Raw genomic sequence first — 17121 nt, forward strand, 5'->3', positions numbered from 1 at the left:
CTCCACAGCATAGACAAACCATATAAAGATCTTTGTAACTTTCTAATTTTTTTATTTTAGAATTAAAATATATTTACATTATTTCCCCCTTTTCTTTCCTTCTTCTAACCTTCCCCATGTAGCTACTCTAACTTGCACTCTATCAAATTTATGACCTTTTTCCTTTCATTGTTGATATATATATATATATATATGTGTATCTCAGCAATTAAATGCATATATGTATATGTATACATATTCCTAAATATATAAGTAGAAAATCTGGATTTCATCATGCCATTATAATTAATCTTGTATTTCTTTTTCTCTGACATCATTACCAATAAGTATACAAGACAATTGAGGCAGTAAATCTGCATTTCTCATATGAAATTAATAACCACAAACCTCTAACACTGGCTGAATACCTTTCTGAATTGAACAGTGAGAATTTTGAAAGCCAATAATACCCCACAGTCTGACTTTTGCTGTCACAGTCATGAAATTGAAATCAAAAGCTGTCTAGTGCCTAAATCTGATCACTTTCAGTAGCCCAAGTATATCTCATATTTTCTTTCCCAGATCCAACATAAAATCTTTGCTGTTCTTTATGCAGACATGATATATTGCAAGCAAAACTCTCTATTGTTAAAACATAAATAGGTTTTTATTTCAGATATTTAATGACAATTGCTTTCTTCAATGTCTATAGCATCTAGAAAAAAAATTGAAATTACATTTCAAGTCCTTTTTACAGAATTTCAGTATCTTTTGTGTGAGATTTTGTTTTTTATATTCAAATGGTTCCAGAGACTGAATCAAAGAAGACCAGTCCTCTTGAGATTAATAGACAATTTTATAAAGTATTTCTTGCTTCAACTCCAAATAAATGATCCTTTGGGGACTATCTGTGAATCAACATTTGCTTAAATTAAAAAGAAGATTAGTAGTACAAGAATTAGACATTTACTTTGTTGAAAGCTTAATCTTAAATGAAATCTCCATGAAGAGGACAGAAAATAGTCTTGAAAGAGTTATATATAATCACACTGGCTTACAGATTTTGTCTCTTAGCTGTATTTCAATAAAGGAGAATGCAGGCATCTAATTCCATTTTGGTAGTATTGTATAAATGCAATAGTATCTTCATTTGTGCAGAGATAATTAATAAAACAGAAATCATCATCTAGGCTAGTGGGAATAGCCTTTTTGAAAGATTTCTCATTTAGCCAGTTAATTTATGTAGGAGCTTATATTTGGGCCACTCTAAAATATAGAAAAAGAAACAGATTACAGAAGAATCATTTTGTGACACAGTTACCATGATATTCCATTAATTTTTCATGACAGTAATCTATGTTGTTGAGAAATAATTGATCAGTTATTGAAATGTTCTAAGCCCTATTTGACTCCTGCCCATCACATTCTACAATTCCCTATCACATTCCCAACTCTTCATGATCCAGTAAGGCTTATTAATGTTACTGGAAAAACACACTTCTTACTTTTTAGGAAAGAGCATACAACAAATTCAACAAAGCTCAGCTGAAGCTGGCACCATCCATTCTAGAAAAGTCAAGCATAGATACTGTAGCTAAGGCATTGAGGCAACAATATGAGCCAGTACCTGACAAATTCAGTATTCCTTATCTCAAAATTGAAAACTCTTGGTATTTTCCCAAGATACAGTAAAACAAAGAAATCATTGTCACCCACTTATTTGCATATTCTTTACCTTTAATTTCTTATTTCACCTAACTTCATTCATTTTCCTTCCATATCAAGGACTATTTTACAATTTATAGTTCTTCCTGTTTATAACAAGTTTACAATAGCACTACTAGCATCAGATGCTATTTGGTTTGAAATGTTTATTCTGCTTCAGTACATTTAGAATATTACATATGATCTATTGTTTTGAATTCAACACATTAGAGATAGCAATTTATTTTCATGATTCTCCACTTAGGATGAAAATTCATATTCCATTGCATTATTACGTTTCTTATAGTAATGAACGTTTTGTTTATAAGCAACTTTTAATTTTTCTTTGGTTTCCTTTCCTTTTTCAGCTTGGTCTAGCTGTGTTCTCCATGTATAAGATGTTTGCAGTTCTTTGAATATCATAAATTGCAGTTTGATATCTTTCATCTTTGAAAATTTATAACCACTATTTATGCTAACAGTGTCTCTACTCTTATTTCTGTTCTTTCAAATATATTTGTGTTGTCATGTTTGATCATTGATAAACAGTAAAAAGTGATTATTTTACCTTTCACAAACTATTTGTTAGATATTTTTTACTTTCTCCTTGTTTTTCATTTTATTTATTTGTTTGTTTGTTTGTTTGTTTGTTTGTTTGTTGGATGTGTGTGTGTGTGTGTGTGTGTGTGTGTGTGTGTGTGTGTGTGTGTATGTGTTTGCAATAGAATATACCTGGAGATTGGAGAACTTGCTGAAGCCAATGTTAAACATTCACTATGAGAACTATAGGGGTCAACTTGGATTATCAGGCCAGGCAGCAAGAGCCTTAATACTTTGAGCAATGTCATTGGTCTTGCTGTTTATACTTTAGAAAATATTTTCTGTTGCCCTGTCTTCAAATGTTTTCTATTATGTCCTCTGTTCCTAATTTCCAATGGGGATTTAATTTCATATATGAAATATTGCTGTTATAAGCTTGAAATTTCTCATTTTTATATAGTGTCATTTTTTCAATAAATGTCATACATATTTCCCCTAGTCTGTTTCATATTATAATTATAGAAATTTTAATATTTTCTTTTCTATCTCCATTGTTCAGCTAAAATGCTAATGTAGTTTTACTTTTATTGTCAATATTTCTTCTGTCTATCATAAATTCACTTTTTTCAGTTTAACATATATATTACATGTATTTATTGAAATGGTACTAGGCTATATGAAAGGCCTTAAAGAAGGTTTGGTTAGTTAAGTAGATTACTTAGGCAATTTTAATATATTATTTGTTTTGGTTATGTAATGACTTAGCTTCAATAGGTACATTTAATTTTGATGTAAGCACTCATTACACGATTGGCATTCATAGATCACAATTACAAGTACCTTCTTTCCTTCCAAAGCCTCTGAAATTTATAGAAAATTCTTTTTTTCTATGTTTTATAGTCCTAAAATGTATACTATACTACACTTTCCATTCTTGTTTCCTGAATGTGTTTACCTCATTCATAAATCAATATGTTAATTAAATTTATGTAATGTATATTAATGCTTAATGGGTATGTCTTTAAATATCTTGTTTTCATTCTTTTTCTTTTCCTTCCCAACTCATGCTTTCCTATCTATGTGGGGATTTATTTTTCTCCTATGTTTGTTGGGGATTCTTTTTAATGAGTCACTGTCACATAGGAGTTACATCATCCTCCATCATTTTGTTCTTTGAGAATATTTGCTTCTATGTGGCATAGCTCGAAGTTAATTTTTAAAATATTAACTCAATTTATAAAATTCTTACTTTAATTTTTAGGTTTAGTGAAATGTAAATTTAATTATAATTTCAGGCTTAGCGTATCCATATCTTCCTGATTCGAGAAGTTTCTTAACATTAACAATATTTGTTATTTTGAACTTTGCTATAAAGATCTATTCAACTAATGCTGTTACTTTATGTTATTTTCCTATAGATTTGTAAGTATTTGCCCTTGTTGCTGGTAATACCTAATGTTAGTTATTAATCTATGGCTTATTAATTCTAAACATACACTTCATTTTCCTGTATTTCCCTTGCTTTAGGTCAAACTACTCTTTGACTCTGAATAGTCATGTTTTTATTTGATATTTATTTTGTGCCAGTATACTTTTTATTTTCTTTTTTAATATAACAATTTTACCAATATATTGAGAATTCCAAACAGCATAATTTGTACTTTGATCATATTCACCCACTTCTCCTCTTCAATCTAGACTACTCTCTGGGTTCCCTATTAGTACTTCCAAATTCAACAATAATGGGAAACTATAATGCCAAAGGAGAAGTTTGAGTTTGAGAAGTATTCAAACTCAAGTCTTCATCAGTATTGGGACACATGGGATACAGGGAATCTAGGAAGGAAATCTTCATTGGTGAGTCTGTCTTTTTAATCTGAAAAAAAAAGTCAGGACCTTAATTAACACCTTTACGCTTTTCAGTCTTTAGAATATTTATGTGTGTTCCTATGCTGTGGGATGGTCTGTATGTCAGATTGCTCTGATTGGTCAATAACTAAAACACTGATTGGCCAGTGGCCAGGCAGAAAGTACAGGTGGGACTAACAGAGAGGAGAATTAAGGGAACAGGAAGGGAAAGAGAGTCACTGCCAGCCACTGCCACAACAAGCAGCATGTGAAGATGCCGGTAAGCCATGAGTCATGTGGCAAGGTATAGATTTATAGACATGGATTAATTTAAGATATAAGAACAGTTAGCAAGAAGCCTGCCATGGCCATACAGTTTGTAAGCAATATAAGTCTCTGTGTTTACTTGGTTGGGTCTGAGCAGCTGTGGGACTGGCGGGTGACAGAGATTTGTCCTGACTGTGGGCCAGGCAGGAAAACTTTAGCTACATTCCTATTCAGGTAAATTATTTTCATTTTCTCTCTTTTCATGTTCATTATGATTCTATACATTTTTTCCCATTTAGCTATTAGTGTGACATACAAATAATGAAATAGTCAGTATAGGTGGGAACTGAAATTTATAGAAGCAGTAACAGTCATGAAACAGAAGAGAAAGGTGGAGACTGAAGTAAGAAGGCCACTAAAATAGAACATGAGAAAAACATTATACAAAAAAAGAGGCTGGAAACTCCATAGATGAGGCTAAGTTGAACTTGATGGAGACACTAGCAGAAGCCCAGTGTACTCCAGAGCATCTGAAGGTGATCTCTGGCTCATTACAATACTAAAATGCATATCTTTCGGTAGAGATTTAAGATGTGATTTTGGAATTATATGCAGATCTGCTTGTAGGAGACAGCATGTGCAAAAGGAACCTGTACTATAAAATGATCCTAAAAGACCACATTATGTGACTTAAAAGTCTGACCTGGCTTTGTACAGCAGAAGTGGGGACATTTGAATGTTTAAAGTCTTTCTCCTTGGTCTAGTGCAGTTCTATCTGTTTGGAAGTGTATTATCTCTTAATAAACTGTCCCTGCTTCTTCTTCTATTCACACGCCTTTGTACATTTTCTTGCTTTGTGACACCATAATCCATCTGGAAATACCTAAACAAACCCAGAAATCCTCCAGTATCAGCTGAGAAGTAAATTTCCTTATTGAAGGAAAGTTTGAGAACTGCACTTGTGCAAAATAGATGGCTATATTTTGCTAATGAAAAGTATGTAGCACCTTTATTGTTATACTGAAGTACAAAATGATGGAAAAGTGCACATGGAGTATAAAGGAAGGAAGAAAATGTTCGCTGTAGTTGGAAGATTTTTCTGGTCCTGCCCAGGCCCTGCAGTCAGGACAAATCTCACCCACCTGCATCCTGTAGCCTACTTATAAAATAATCACCCAGAAGCTTATATTAATTATAACCACTGGGCCATTAGCTCAGGCTTATTACTGACTAGCTCTTACACTTAAATTAACCCATAATTCTTATCTATGTTTAGCCATGTGGCTTGGTACCTTTTCTCAGTTCTGCCTTGTCATCTTGCTTCCTCTGTGTCTGGCTGGTGACTCCTGACTCTGACCTTCTTCTTCCCAGAATTCTCCTCGTCTGCTTACTCTGCCTATACTTCCTGCCTGGCTACTGGCCAATCAGTGTTTTATTAAACCAGTATACAAGGGTATTATCCACAGCATTTCCCCTTATCTGTCTAATCAAAAAGGAAGGTTTTAACTTCAACATAGTAAAATTACATATAACAAAACAGCTTCCAAGCAAGAATTACAGTTACAATATCTAGTCTATTTATATTTGGCAAAATTAAAGAAAATATTCTATCATCTATCTTATATTGTGAGTCTAAAGTTTCATAGCTAATATATTTTTATCATAACCAAGGAAAATTGTAATTACAATTATCTACTTTTTAAGTTCATCAAAGACCCCAGAAGGATATAATATTACCTAAGTAAACAAGAAATGCATTCTAAGCAACTTAAAAAAATCTAGAATGACAGAGATAGCTGGCTGCCTGGGTAGTCACACAAAGTTTCTTTGCAATGTTGGGGCATCCTTCTTCAGCCTATAGGCCTAGATTCTCTGTGTCACTTCTTCTTTTGTCCTGTAGAATGTTTGGCGGTCTCCTCTGCGAAGTAGGAACCTGAAAGACCATTTCATCTTGCAAAGTTCAGTCGTCACCTTCCTATGGGTCCTGCTTGTCCAGTTTATACAACATATTATCAGCAGTCCAAGCAAGAGCAGTTTCTAGCCCAAATGACTATTTTTGCCAAGAAGATGAACTCCATGTGGAATGAATTCAATGCCCATCTTTATTTTTGAAGTAAATTGGTGTTGCCGGGAGCATATGTGTCTCACTGTCCAGAAAATCTAAGTTTTTAAAACAATTTAAATTCCATATTCTGTAGGTCTTTGAAGTGTTTGAAGATTACTTACCTAATTGAATTATGTATATGTATATCTAGAAAACTTAACATGACTATAAGTTTGACTATCATAGAAGACTAATTATTAATCTGTATTTCTTAATTATCCATTACAATTTTAAATGAGTTGCATAAGCATAATACCTTAAACAATAGTAGAAATATACTTACAGTATAAGAAAATTAACTTTAAATTTGTAATAAAGTAAAATCTATAGCAACTTAAAACATTTTACACAAGTTGTTGCTCTTTAAAAGTAGATTCAATAATCTACCCTTTCATCCTATCATATCTATATACAATCCCTCTTTACTCTTTAGAAAGATATTGACTATGACCAATAATAATTTGTAACCATTTCTAAATGAAGACAAATATCCACAGTCCAGCTTTTGGAAATGTGGGCATAGTTTTCTAGGCTACTTCCTGCTGATTGTGAGTGCTGGTAGTCTTATGGGGATTCTGAGAAAATTCAAAATAATGTTCAAGTTATGGAAAGACTGGCTATTACCTTTGTTGATAAGTACCATCTGTTAAGGTTCAGGAGGTCTGGCTTGATCAAATCTGATCCATCTTAACCTGGAACAGATCGATAGCCTCTTGTTTCCCATGGAAACAAAAGCAGAGCCTCATTTCCAAAGCAACATATACTTAGATCCAAATTTTGAAATCAAGATACCTTTAAAATATACATATTGGTTTAACTCAGTAGCCTTTATAATTAAATGTCTTTCTGCAGTTAAAAATCCCAAAGACAATATAATAGAGACTCTCTGTGATTTCCATCTTTACGTGGCTTATTTTTTATATTCCTTTTACTTCCTCTTTAAAGACTTTATTTTTTAAAACTTTCTATTTTTTATATAACTTTCTATCCTCCTTTTCCTCTCTCTTCCAAGCCTACATGCATTTTTACACATAATGTAAACCATTAGAGGTTTATTTCATCTGTATCTGTCTTTTTGTGAATCTATTGCTTTAAACTGCAAAATGACTGGGACTGAAATGGCAGCTTTGGCTGCTGGCTCTGCCCACATCATCAGCTTCCCAACATGGCAGAACTATGTTTACCTACCGTCAGCTCTGGGGACCATGCTAACCCCCCATCTCTGTGAAGCAGTGGGTCTATAGTTCCATCCAGTAGCATGTACCCCTAAAACCTTTTCTTTCTTTCCTTTTTTTTTTTCTGTCTGTACTAGCAAAAGCTATATCCACCACACACCATGCTGTGTGGCTTGCAGACACCACTGTGTACAGTGGCAGGAACCTGCCATGCTTCACTCAAGCCCATATGTCATGAACCCACCATACTGTAGCTCAAGTCTGCATGCCACAGCATCTCTGTACCTTGGCGTCTCTATATCTCAACCTGCATGAGACATGAAGTAGAAAGCTGTTTTTGGAGCCATTATTGTGTGTTTAGAAGGCCTTTTAAAACTCTTTTAGGCCTTATGGAAATTTGAGAGTACCATGTTTGTACGCCAAATGTAGTTGGAAGATTTCTCCAGTCCTGCCTGGGCCCTGTGGTCAGGGTGAATCTCTCCCACCTACATCCCACAGCCCACTTATAAAACAATCACCCAGAAGTTTTTATTAATTATAACTGCTCGTCCATTAGCTCAGGCTTATTACTGATTTGCTCTTACACTTAAATTAACCTATAATTCTTATCTACTTTTAGCCACATGACTTGTTACCTTTTCTCAGTTCTGCCTTGTCATCTGTGTCTAGCTGGCGACTCCTGACTCAACCCTTCTTCTTCCCAAGAGTCTCCTCATATGCTTACCCTGGCTACTGACCAATCAGTGTTTTATTAAACCAGAGTACAAGGGCATTATCCCATAGCAATCAGCATTACAAAAAACAATCAAAATAAATTATGTTAAACGAAGTTTGCCCAGCAAAGTAAAGAGTTAATGTTAAAAGAAAATGCACATACCTGGGGAACCAGAGACAAATAATACATTAGATGAGGAGCTGATAACAATATATTAGGAACTCAAACTACCTGGTGATTAGAACACAGCTCAGTTTAAAGACAAAACAGCAAAAACAGACAATCAACCAACTAACAAATCAAACAAAAAAAAAAACAAAAGAAATAAAACAACAACAACATAACCTGGAAACTTACTCTTTTTGTTTCATTTTGGTTTTTTCTATTTGAGACAGAGTTTCTTTGTGAAATAGTCCTGGCTGTCCTGGATCTCACTTTGTAGACCAGGCTGGCTTCAAACTCAAAGAGATCTGCCTGTCTCTGCCTCCCAAGTGTTGGGATTAAAGGTGTGCTCCACCACTGCCTGAGTATGGAAACTTACAGTTATAGTTGGCATTGCTCATCCCTTGTCTTTCTCCTTACATCTATCTCCCTTAATTTCTTGGGGTATTGGCATAAGTATTAGAAAAGAGGGAACAGTGTGTCTCTCTGATTATGCTTCATTCCCTGTTCCTTGAATCTTCCCATTAACTATTTATACCATCTATTTAATGGCATATCTTTAAGCTCTTAGGGTTAAAGTCATTCTTCTGAGAACAGTTATGCAATATGTAATACTGAACTTCATGACCTATTGTGGCTCCTTCAGATGAGCAGGATGTCTAACTTAGAGAAAACAAGGAGAATAGCATACATATTTGCAGGGCCATACCCAGAATCATGCAACAGAACTGTCCAAAGTTCTTGCCAAGTGGATCAAGATCTCCAGGGGCTTTGCCATAAGGAGAGCCACTTGTGCTATTCTCAGGCATTGTTCCCCAAAGAAGTCACACGGCTCCCCCAAAGATTTGGTGAAATATAATTTGATAAGAAAGAATATTGTTGAAGATCATAACCTGAGAAAGTCATCCAGGGCCTTGTTCAGGTGTATCCCTTCTTTGTACTCACAGTCTAAGAGTTTTCCTTCCCTCAAATCAAGAATAAGTCACATAGCCTCCCTCATTCAAAGAAGCACCAACTAGGTGCTATGGCCCCTTTCAAGAAAAGAGAAGAATGAGGTTTTAGAAAGGACAGGGAAGGTAATAAAGATCTCCCTACTTCTATATTCTAAGCATACTTCAAATGCATAGCAAGGCAAGGTTCTAGTTTGAGTTTTCTATTCTGAGATGGAGCTAACACCACTTGAATTCTTTTAAATCTATCTATGTGTGCTGATCAAGTGTCACACAAAACCAGGTAATTCTAGAATTCAATGGAAAATACATTCTTGGAATCTATTTAAATTCATGTTATTTTAAAAAAACTTACATGTAAATATGAAAATTTGTGGAAGTTTAATTATTTTAAAGTATTTCTCTAAAGGGTATGAAATTAAAAACCAAATGATAGCTGCCATTTAGTATTATTCATGAATATTTTTCTGCCCAGGAAAAGCACATGGGATTGAAGATCTGTGACTATTTTCTATTTTCCATTAGCAAAACACCTATATAAAACAAGAAACAAAATAGCATACACCAAGATCCTTTTCTAAGGATCAAATTGACATTTGATTTAAAAAAATACATATTTTATGTATCTGTTTGCTTGGAAATCTCCATCCATGTACAACTATGCCTTTAGTAAAGGAATCAGTGACATGGGAAAACTATCCTAGGTTTTGACAGAGAGCTGACTCTACTGTACTGGGAATTCTTCTCTTCATGATTTCTCCTGACATAGAACAGAAGTTACCACATCTAGTGTTTTCTAGAGTTTTTGCATCAGAGGATGCTTCTTAGCAATCAGCAGTATCTGGGTGTTCTAGAGTTTTTTCCTATGCTTGTTTGATTTATTATAAAATAGTTGAAATAATAAAGCATGCTAAAATACACCCTCCGGATGTCTAGATATCTTATAGTTTTAATTCATATGTTCATGTATGCAAATATGTAAAATAAAGAAGTTTTGGAATACTTTTAAGTTTTGAATAAATTATATTATACATTGCTATTATCCCTGGTTTTCTTTCCTTAACAATATACATTCAAAATACTTTGCTCTGGCCTGGTGCATGTATCACATTTTATTTGTCATCGCTTTTTATGGATAGATAAATCATGGCTTAATTTTCCTTTTCTTTTGCATAGGTGTTTATGTATTTAATTTCATACTAGCATGTTTCTTTTGTTTGATTTTAGAGTTATAAATTGTGGGAATACACAGATGGAAAGACCAGTAGGTTGTAATGTAGCTAGAGTTTTCCTGCTTGGCCCACAGTCAGGACAAATCTCTGTCACCTGCCAGTCCCATATCCGCTCAGACCCAACCAAGTAAACACAGAGACTTATATTGCTTATAAACTGTATGGCCGTGGCAGGCTTCTTGCTAACTGTTCTTATATCTTAAATTAATCCATTTCTATAAATCTATACCTTGCCACGTGGCTCATGGCTTACCGGCATCTTCACATGCTGCTTGTCATGGCAGCGGCTGGCAGTGTCTCCCTCTGCCTTCCTGTTCTCTCAGTTCTCCTCTCTGTTAGTCCCGCCTATACTTCCTATCTGGCTACTGGCCAATCAGTGTTTTATTTATTGACCAATCAGCAACACATTTGACATACAGACCATCCCACAGCACTTCCCCTCTTCTTTTTCTTTTTTTTTTTTCCAAAAGGAAGTTTTTAACTTTTACATATCTCCAAAGCCAGCTTGGTATATTTAGGAATTTGAGCGTAGCATCTCTTACTACTTCCTGCTGAAGGGGGGTGCTGTATCTTATGGGGACACAAAGAAAATTTTAGGATTATGGAGTAGTCTGTGAGGGTGTATCGTCTGAGCCAGTTGCCTTGAAACTGTTCTGGATGTTGGTTCATCTGGGCCTTGGTGTCATCAGAGACCTTTCAGGTGGTCTTGGCTGGTCAAACCTGATGTATCTTAATCTGGAACAAATCCTTAGCCTCTGGCTTTCTGTGGAAACAAAAGCAGAGCCTTCTTTCCAAAGCAAAATATTCTTACATCCAAATTTTGAAGTCAAGGTACCTTTAAAGTATACATTTTGGCATAACTCAACAGCTTTTACAATCAAATGTTTTTCTTCAGTTTGAATATCAAAGACAACATAATCCAGATTCTCTGTGTGATAGCCATCTTTACATGGCTTATTATCTTTATTTTTTTTTAAAGACTTTAATTTTTAAAACTATTTGTTTATATAACTGTATATATTCCTTTTTTTCTCTCTTTTAAGCCTACGTACATTTTTACATACATTGTAAACTGATTCCATCTGAATCAGTCTTATTGTGAACCTGTTGCTTTAAACTGCAGCATTCTAAGACTGAAACAGAGCTGTGGCTGCTGGCTCTGCCCACTTCAGCTTCCCAACACGGCAGTGGTATGTTTTTGCCAGCTCTGGGAGCTAGCAACTCTCAGAAATAGTGGATCTATGCTTCTATCAAAGCAGCATGTAGCCCAGAAACCTCTTTTTGTTTTGTACTGGCAAAGGCTAAATCCACCATGCAGCTTAATGTGCCACTTGCAGAAGCCTCATTCACGCCATACTGCAGGTCAAGTGCACACGCCTGGAACCCGCCATAGTAGCTCAAACATGCAGGCTGCTGCTAATTTGAAAGAGACAACTAGGAACTGTTTTTAGCTCTGTTTTAGAATCTTTTTACTCAGGTTTTAGGTGGAAACTCTTGCCAACACATTGGGCACCATTTGTAGAAGTAATCGTCTTATTAAATAAGAAACACAGAGCCAATGTAAAGATAAAAGCCCAAGAGGTCAGAGCTAAGAGCCTTACCCTTCCTGCTTCAGTGATCCTCTTCAGCCAAGAGAGACCTACTTCCTGTGTGTTTGTCTTTATGTAGACTTTCTGTTCTGCCTTCTCATTGGTTGTAAACCCAACCACATGATTGCCTCGTTACTGCCTGTCTGTACAGACCTCCAGGTCTTCTAAGGTTGGTATTGAGATTAAAGGTGTGTGTCTCCAATGCTGGCTGTATCCTTGACCACACATAGATCTACCTAGCTCTGCTTACCAAGTGCTGGGATTAAAGGCATGCACCACAAATGCCCAGCTCTGCTATGGCTTGCTACTAGCTCTGACCCCAGGCAACTTTATTTATTAACATGCAAATAAAATCACATTTCAGTACAAATAAAATATCACCATAGTGTACCATGAAAGGAGTCTTCCAGTGACAATTAATTCTCAGAAAAAGTTATCACGGAAGCCAACTCTTTTTTTTGTTGTTGTTTATTTGTGTGTGTATTTGCTTGCTTACTTGCTTCTTTGCTGTGTTATTGTTCATCCTGGAAACATGACAAACCCTAGGACATGACAGAAGGAGATAAAGCTAATGTTTTGTGGAAACAAAGGAAGGGTATGGAGTACCATTGTGAATATTTGATGAGTACTTCCTGTTTTATGAGATAAATTCTTATAAAATGATTAGTATAGGAATAAGAGTCACTTTGAGGTTAATTCTGGTATAAGTGCCTGTCAGAAATGAGTACCCTTCCTGTACCCACTTCTGAGCCTGAAACACTAGCTGTGCCACATGTGGAGAGTGAAAAAAATGTAGGATCTTAGTAATAAGGCAGTAAAGATAATAGCAAACATCTAATAGTAAAAAATCTAATAGTAAATTACAATAGTGTCTGTTAGAAGGTTAAAAAGTGATTAAAACCAAGACCTGTGGTCAGAGTGTTGACAACTAAAACTTCTAAAGGAAGCTTAAATTATCTTCACTGTGGTGATATTTAATTTGTGCACCTGAATAAAGCTTATCTGGAGATTGGAGGAGAAAGTCATCCACTATATTAAACATAGAAGTCAGGCAGTGGTAACACATGCCTTTAATCCTAGCATTCGGGAGGCAAGATTCATTGAATCTTTGTGAGTTCAAAGCCACACTGGGAACAGAGCCAGGTGTGTGGCACACACCTTTAATTCACAGAACTAGTTAATCATAGAGGTCTGGAGGTCTGTACAGACAGACAGGAAGTAAAAGAGCTGGGCAGAAAGAAGAAAGTGATATAGCCAGGCAGATAGAGGAAGTAAAAGGGGCAGGGACAAAAAGGCATATAGTTGTGGGTATACAGGAAGTAGCTCTCCTTGAGGTTGAGGAGTTGGTAAGATGAGGTTGGCTGTGGCTTGTTCTATTCCTCTGATCTCTTAGTTTTCACCTTAATATCTGGCTCTGGGTTTTTTTTTAATTAATAAGACTGTTTAGCAATTCGTCTTACACTTCACTGAAATGGGAAAGAGAAAACATAGCTAGCCACATGACAAAACTTCCAATTTGTGATCTGAATATTTTTGACCATGCCATAAGCATTGGAGAAGATACTGGAAGGACATTGCAGAAGTCATGTAGACCCACTGTTCAACTGCTACTAAAAAATCCAGAATTATTTGCAATTCTAGATTATTGTGGAGGACTGACTGGAGTATCTACATGCCTCAATCAAAAATATTAATCATTTGGGTTACATTATATACAATCTTGAATATTTCCTGTAAGAAGGAGAGGTTCTATCAAATTTTTTAATGGCTTATATAGTTTTGGCTCCTGACAGACTGATTGCCCACACTGTTTGTGATCAGCTGCAGCAGTCAAGATTTCTCTACCTTCAATGTTTTAGTCTTTTACCTTTAGGCGTTTTGAGAAAATGGTAAGAAAAGAATCTCACAGCCTCATTTGGGAGCTTGGATTAGATGGCTAATTTGTTGTCCTAACATGCTTTTGTAGACCTTTCATCTCATCTAGTACCTGAAAATTTAAAACAAATGTAATAGAGTAATCAAGAGGGAAAAGAAGGCATTCTGGTTAAAGGTTTGATAAGAGCTAATTAGATTTGCCAGATGAAAGGTTCCAGTTCAAGAATAAGACAGATAGCAATAGACATAGCTGCCACAAATAAGTTATGCCTCATTAGGGACTGTTCAGGGTCATGGAGATAATCACACCATGGTTGCCTCTTGGAATTCTTATGAGCTTTTTTGATAGTGGTGCTGTTCCATCCATTTGGGAAGAGAAAAAGTGATCATGGTGTTGCATACAAACAGACAATCCAAAACACACCAGGTAAAACTTATTTTTAGCATCATTGGATCTGACTTACTTAATAAGTCAATAGTATTATCTATTTTTATCCCGTGGAAATACTGTAGGTATGTGTATAGCCAGAAAATTCAATATGATTATAATTTTGTAGGGTGGTAATGTAGACCTCTGTTATATTATCAGAGAGATGCTGAATTTTTAAAAATTATTGTAATTTAAGGAAATTTTCTCTGAATATTATAATAAAAAACAAAAATTTCCTCAAGGACAAATAAAAAATTCTTTTAAGTCTTAGACTACGTTAAAGTTTAGGGGAAGAGCAGTATATTTCAAAGGAAGAGGAAAAAAATAATACATACCTCAGAATTAAAAGCTAGTTGGTGAGACACAGCCTTAAGTTGAGAGGTTGTTATGGATTCTATGGCCCTTTGAGGGATGGAGGGATTGTTAAAGGGTGAAGAGTTCATCTGAAGGAAGGGAAGAACAAGTTATGCAAAGCCCTTGATTGAATGCTACAGCTGCAGGGGGAGAGTTATGGAGACAGAAGAGGTGGTACTAGAAGGAAAAGAAGTGGATGCAGGAGGAGAACAGTAGGCATTTTGAGAGTAAGAAATGGGCAGGATCTTGGGGGTTCAGAGTATAGTATTGACCTTAGTTTGTTTGCCTTAGCATTTTCTACCTATCACATTGTTTCCTGAAACTCTGAAATGCTGATGGGCTTGAGTTCTAAAACTGGAATGAACTTTAAATCAAGGAAATATTTATATCATTTCTGCTGGGAAGTATGAACAAAGGGAGTTTCATAGCTGTTCCCAGAGAGATGTAAGCCCATAGAGTACCAGCAACAGAGCAAAATAACAATTACAATGAAATCTAGCTTGGAAACACTTAAGTTTATGGGGCTTTCTTACATGAGCACAGCTGAGAGTTTGCTTCAACGACAAAAAAGACTTAAAAGCAGTGTTTAACCTAAACACCCAAGGGGAGATGTTGTGACTGTAATTATGGTTGAAAAGTTACAAATTTTGTGACATTCCTAAGCCTTATAAATTTCATTATCTTCCTGAATCTCATAAGAACCCCTCCTGTATCCAGAAAAAAAAAGCATGTTTAAATAGTCGCATAACACTATTCTCCTCTGTATAGCAGAGAATGTTTTAATATAGTTCTTGGCATAGCTACACATCACAAGGGTTAGGTCTCCTGGAGCTTGCAGTAGTAGTAATAAGTTAGTGGTTTAAAAAAATGATGTAAGACTGTTAAGTGTCAAGATTAGTTCTCAGCTAACCACTTCCACAAAACAAAATCCATAATCTCTGACTCCTAGCATTTTGTACGTGGAAGAAGTGGGTGAAAAGGCAGCTTCAACTTCAATCTCTTAGTAAAATATGTGTGGATTTTATCACCCATATGAGCTTCTAACACAAGTACCTCTACTCCAGCTGAATGAAAATCATTCTAAAAGTTAATATACTGGATTTTCATGTTTAATCCATGGTGTATTTTAAAATCCTCTAGTGTTGCTTAACATTTAAAAATCACATAGAATATAAAATGTAACTACTATCCCCATAGAGGTGAGAGCTATAAGTTCAGACATCTGAAATGACATGCTATATTCTATGAGATCTTCAAAATATTTACACACAAATACCTGAACTTTTTTTCTGGGATGTGAGAATATGTACCATCAAATCAAGTTTGACTCTGCAAGGAGAATTTATGGAAGTTCACAGTGGGAAAAGTTTGGAACTTGGGTGGTCATGTCACCACCTCAGCTCTACTTCAACTGAAAAAGAGAGGAAAGCAGCAGTATTTAGAATTTTGACAGGAAGTAAGAGATGTAAAAAGCAAAGAACAGAAGAATTCTGTAAGAGGTAGACCAAGAAACCAAAATGTGATACAGAACTTGCTATAATCTATCATTATCTATCTATCTATCTATCTATCTATCTATCTATCTGTCTGTCTGTCTGTCTGTCTGTCTGTCTGTCTATCTATCTATCTACCCATCCATCGATCTATCTTTATCAATGTATATACCTACTTAAATATCTATCATGACACTACAAAAAAATCTACTGGATATTACAGATAGCATCAAAATATTCAAAGCATAATGTAATATAATATAGCACAATAAAATCTGTAAAATGTACACTCACATTATAGTTGCCTTGGATAAAAATAAAATTCAGACACTTCAATTTAAAAGTAGGTCATAGACTAATAGTAGAACTAAAGAAAAAAAGTGAAGGTGAATATTTTAAGATCAAGAGACATAAAGATTTGAAGGTGATAAAGCATGAAGGAATTTAACTATCTACCCCACAAAGATGCTCTACCACATTAATAAATTGTGTTGATAATTGTGAGATGCCACAAAGCAAGGCTGCAATGAGTGGTACAGAGTCTATCCAAACAGCAATGGGGTGCCCATTCACTGAGGTTACTATTTTTCCTAGTGACCACATAAGTATGTGCAGGCAGATTTCAAAGACCCTCAGAGAAGAATCATTGAGCCCCTGTCTGATCCATTTTTTCATGGTCACCTTTTCCTGAAATTCAGTTGGTG

The sequence above is a fragment of the Peromyscus californicus genome, unplaced genomic scaffold, assembly GCF_007827085.1.
Source record: "Peromyscus californicus insignis strain IS unplaced genomic scaffold, ASM782708v3 Scaffold_1__1_contigs__length_55948999, whole genome shotgun sequence".
Taxonomy (NCBI): Eukaryota; Metazoa; Chordata; class Mammalia; order Rodentia; family Cricetidae; genus Peromyscus; species Peromyscus californicus.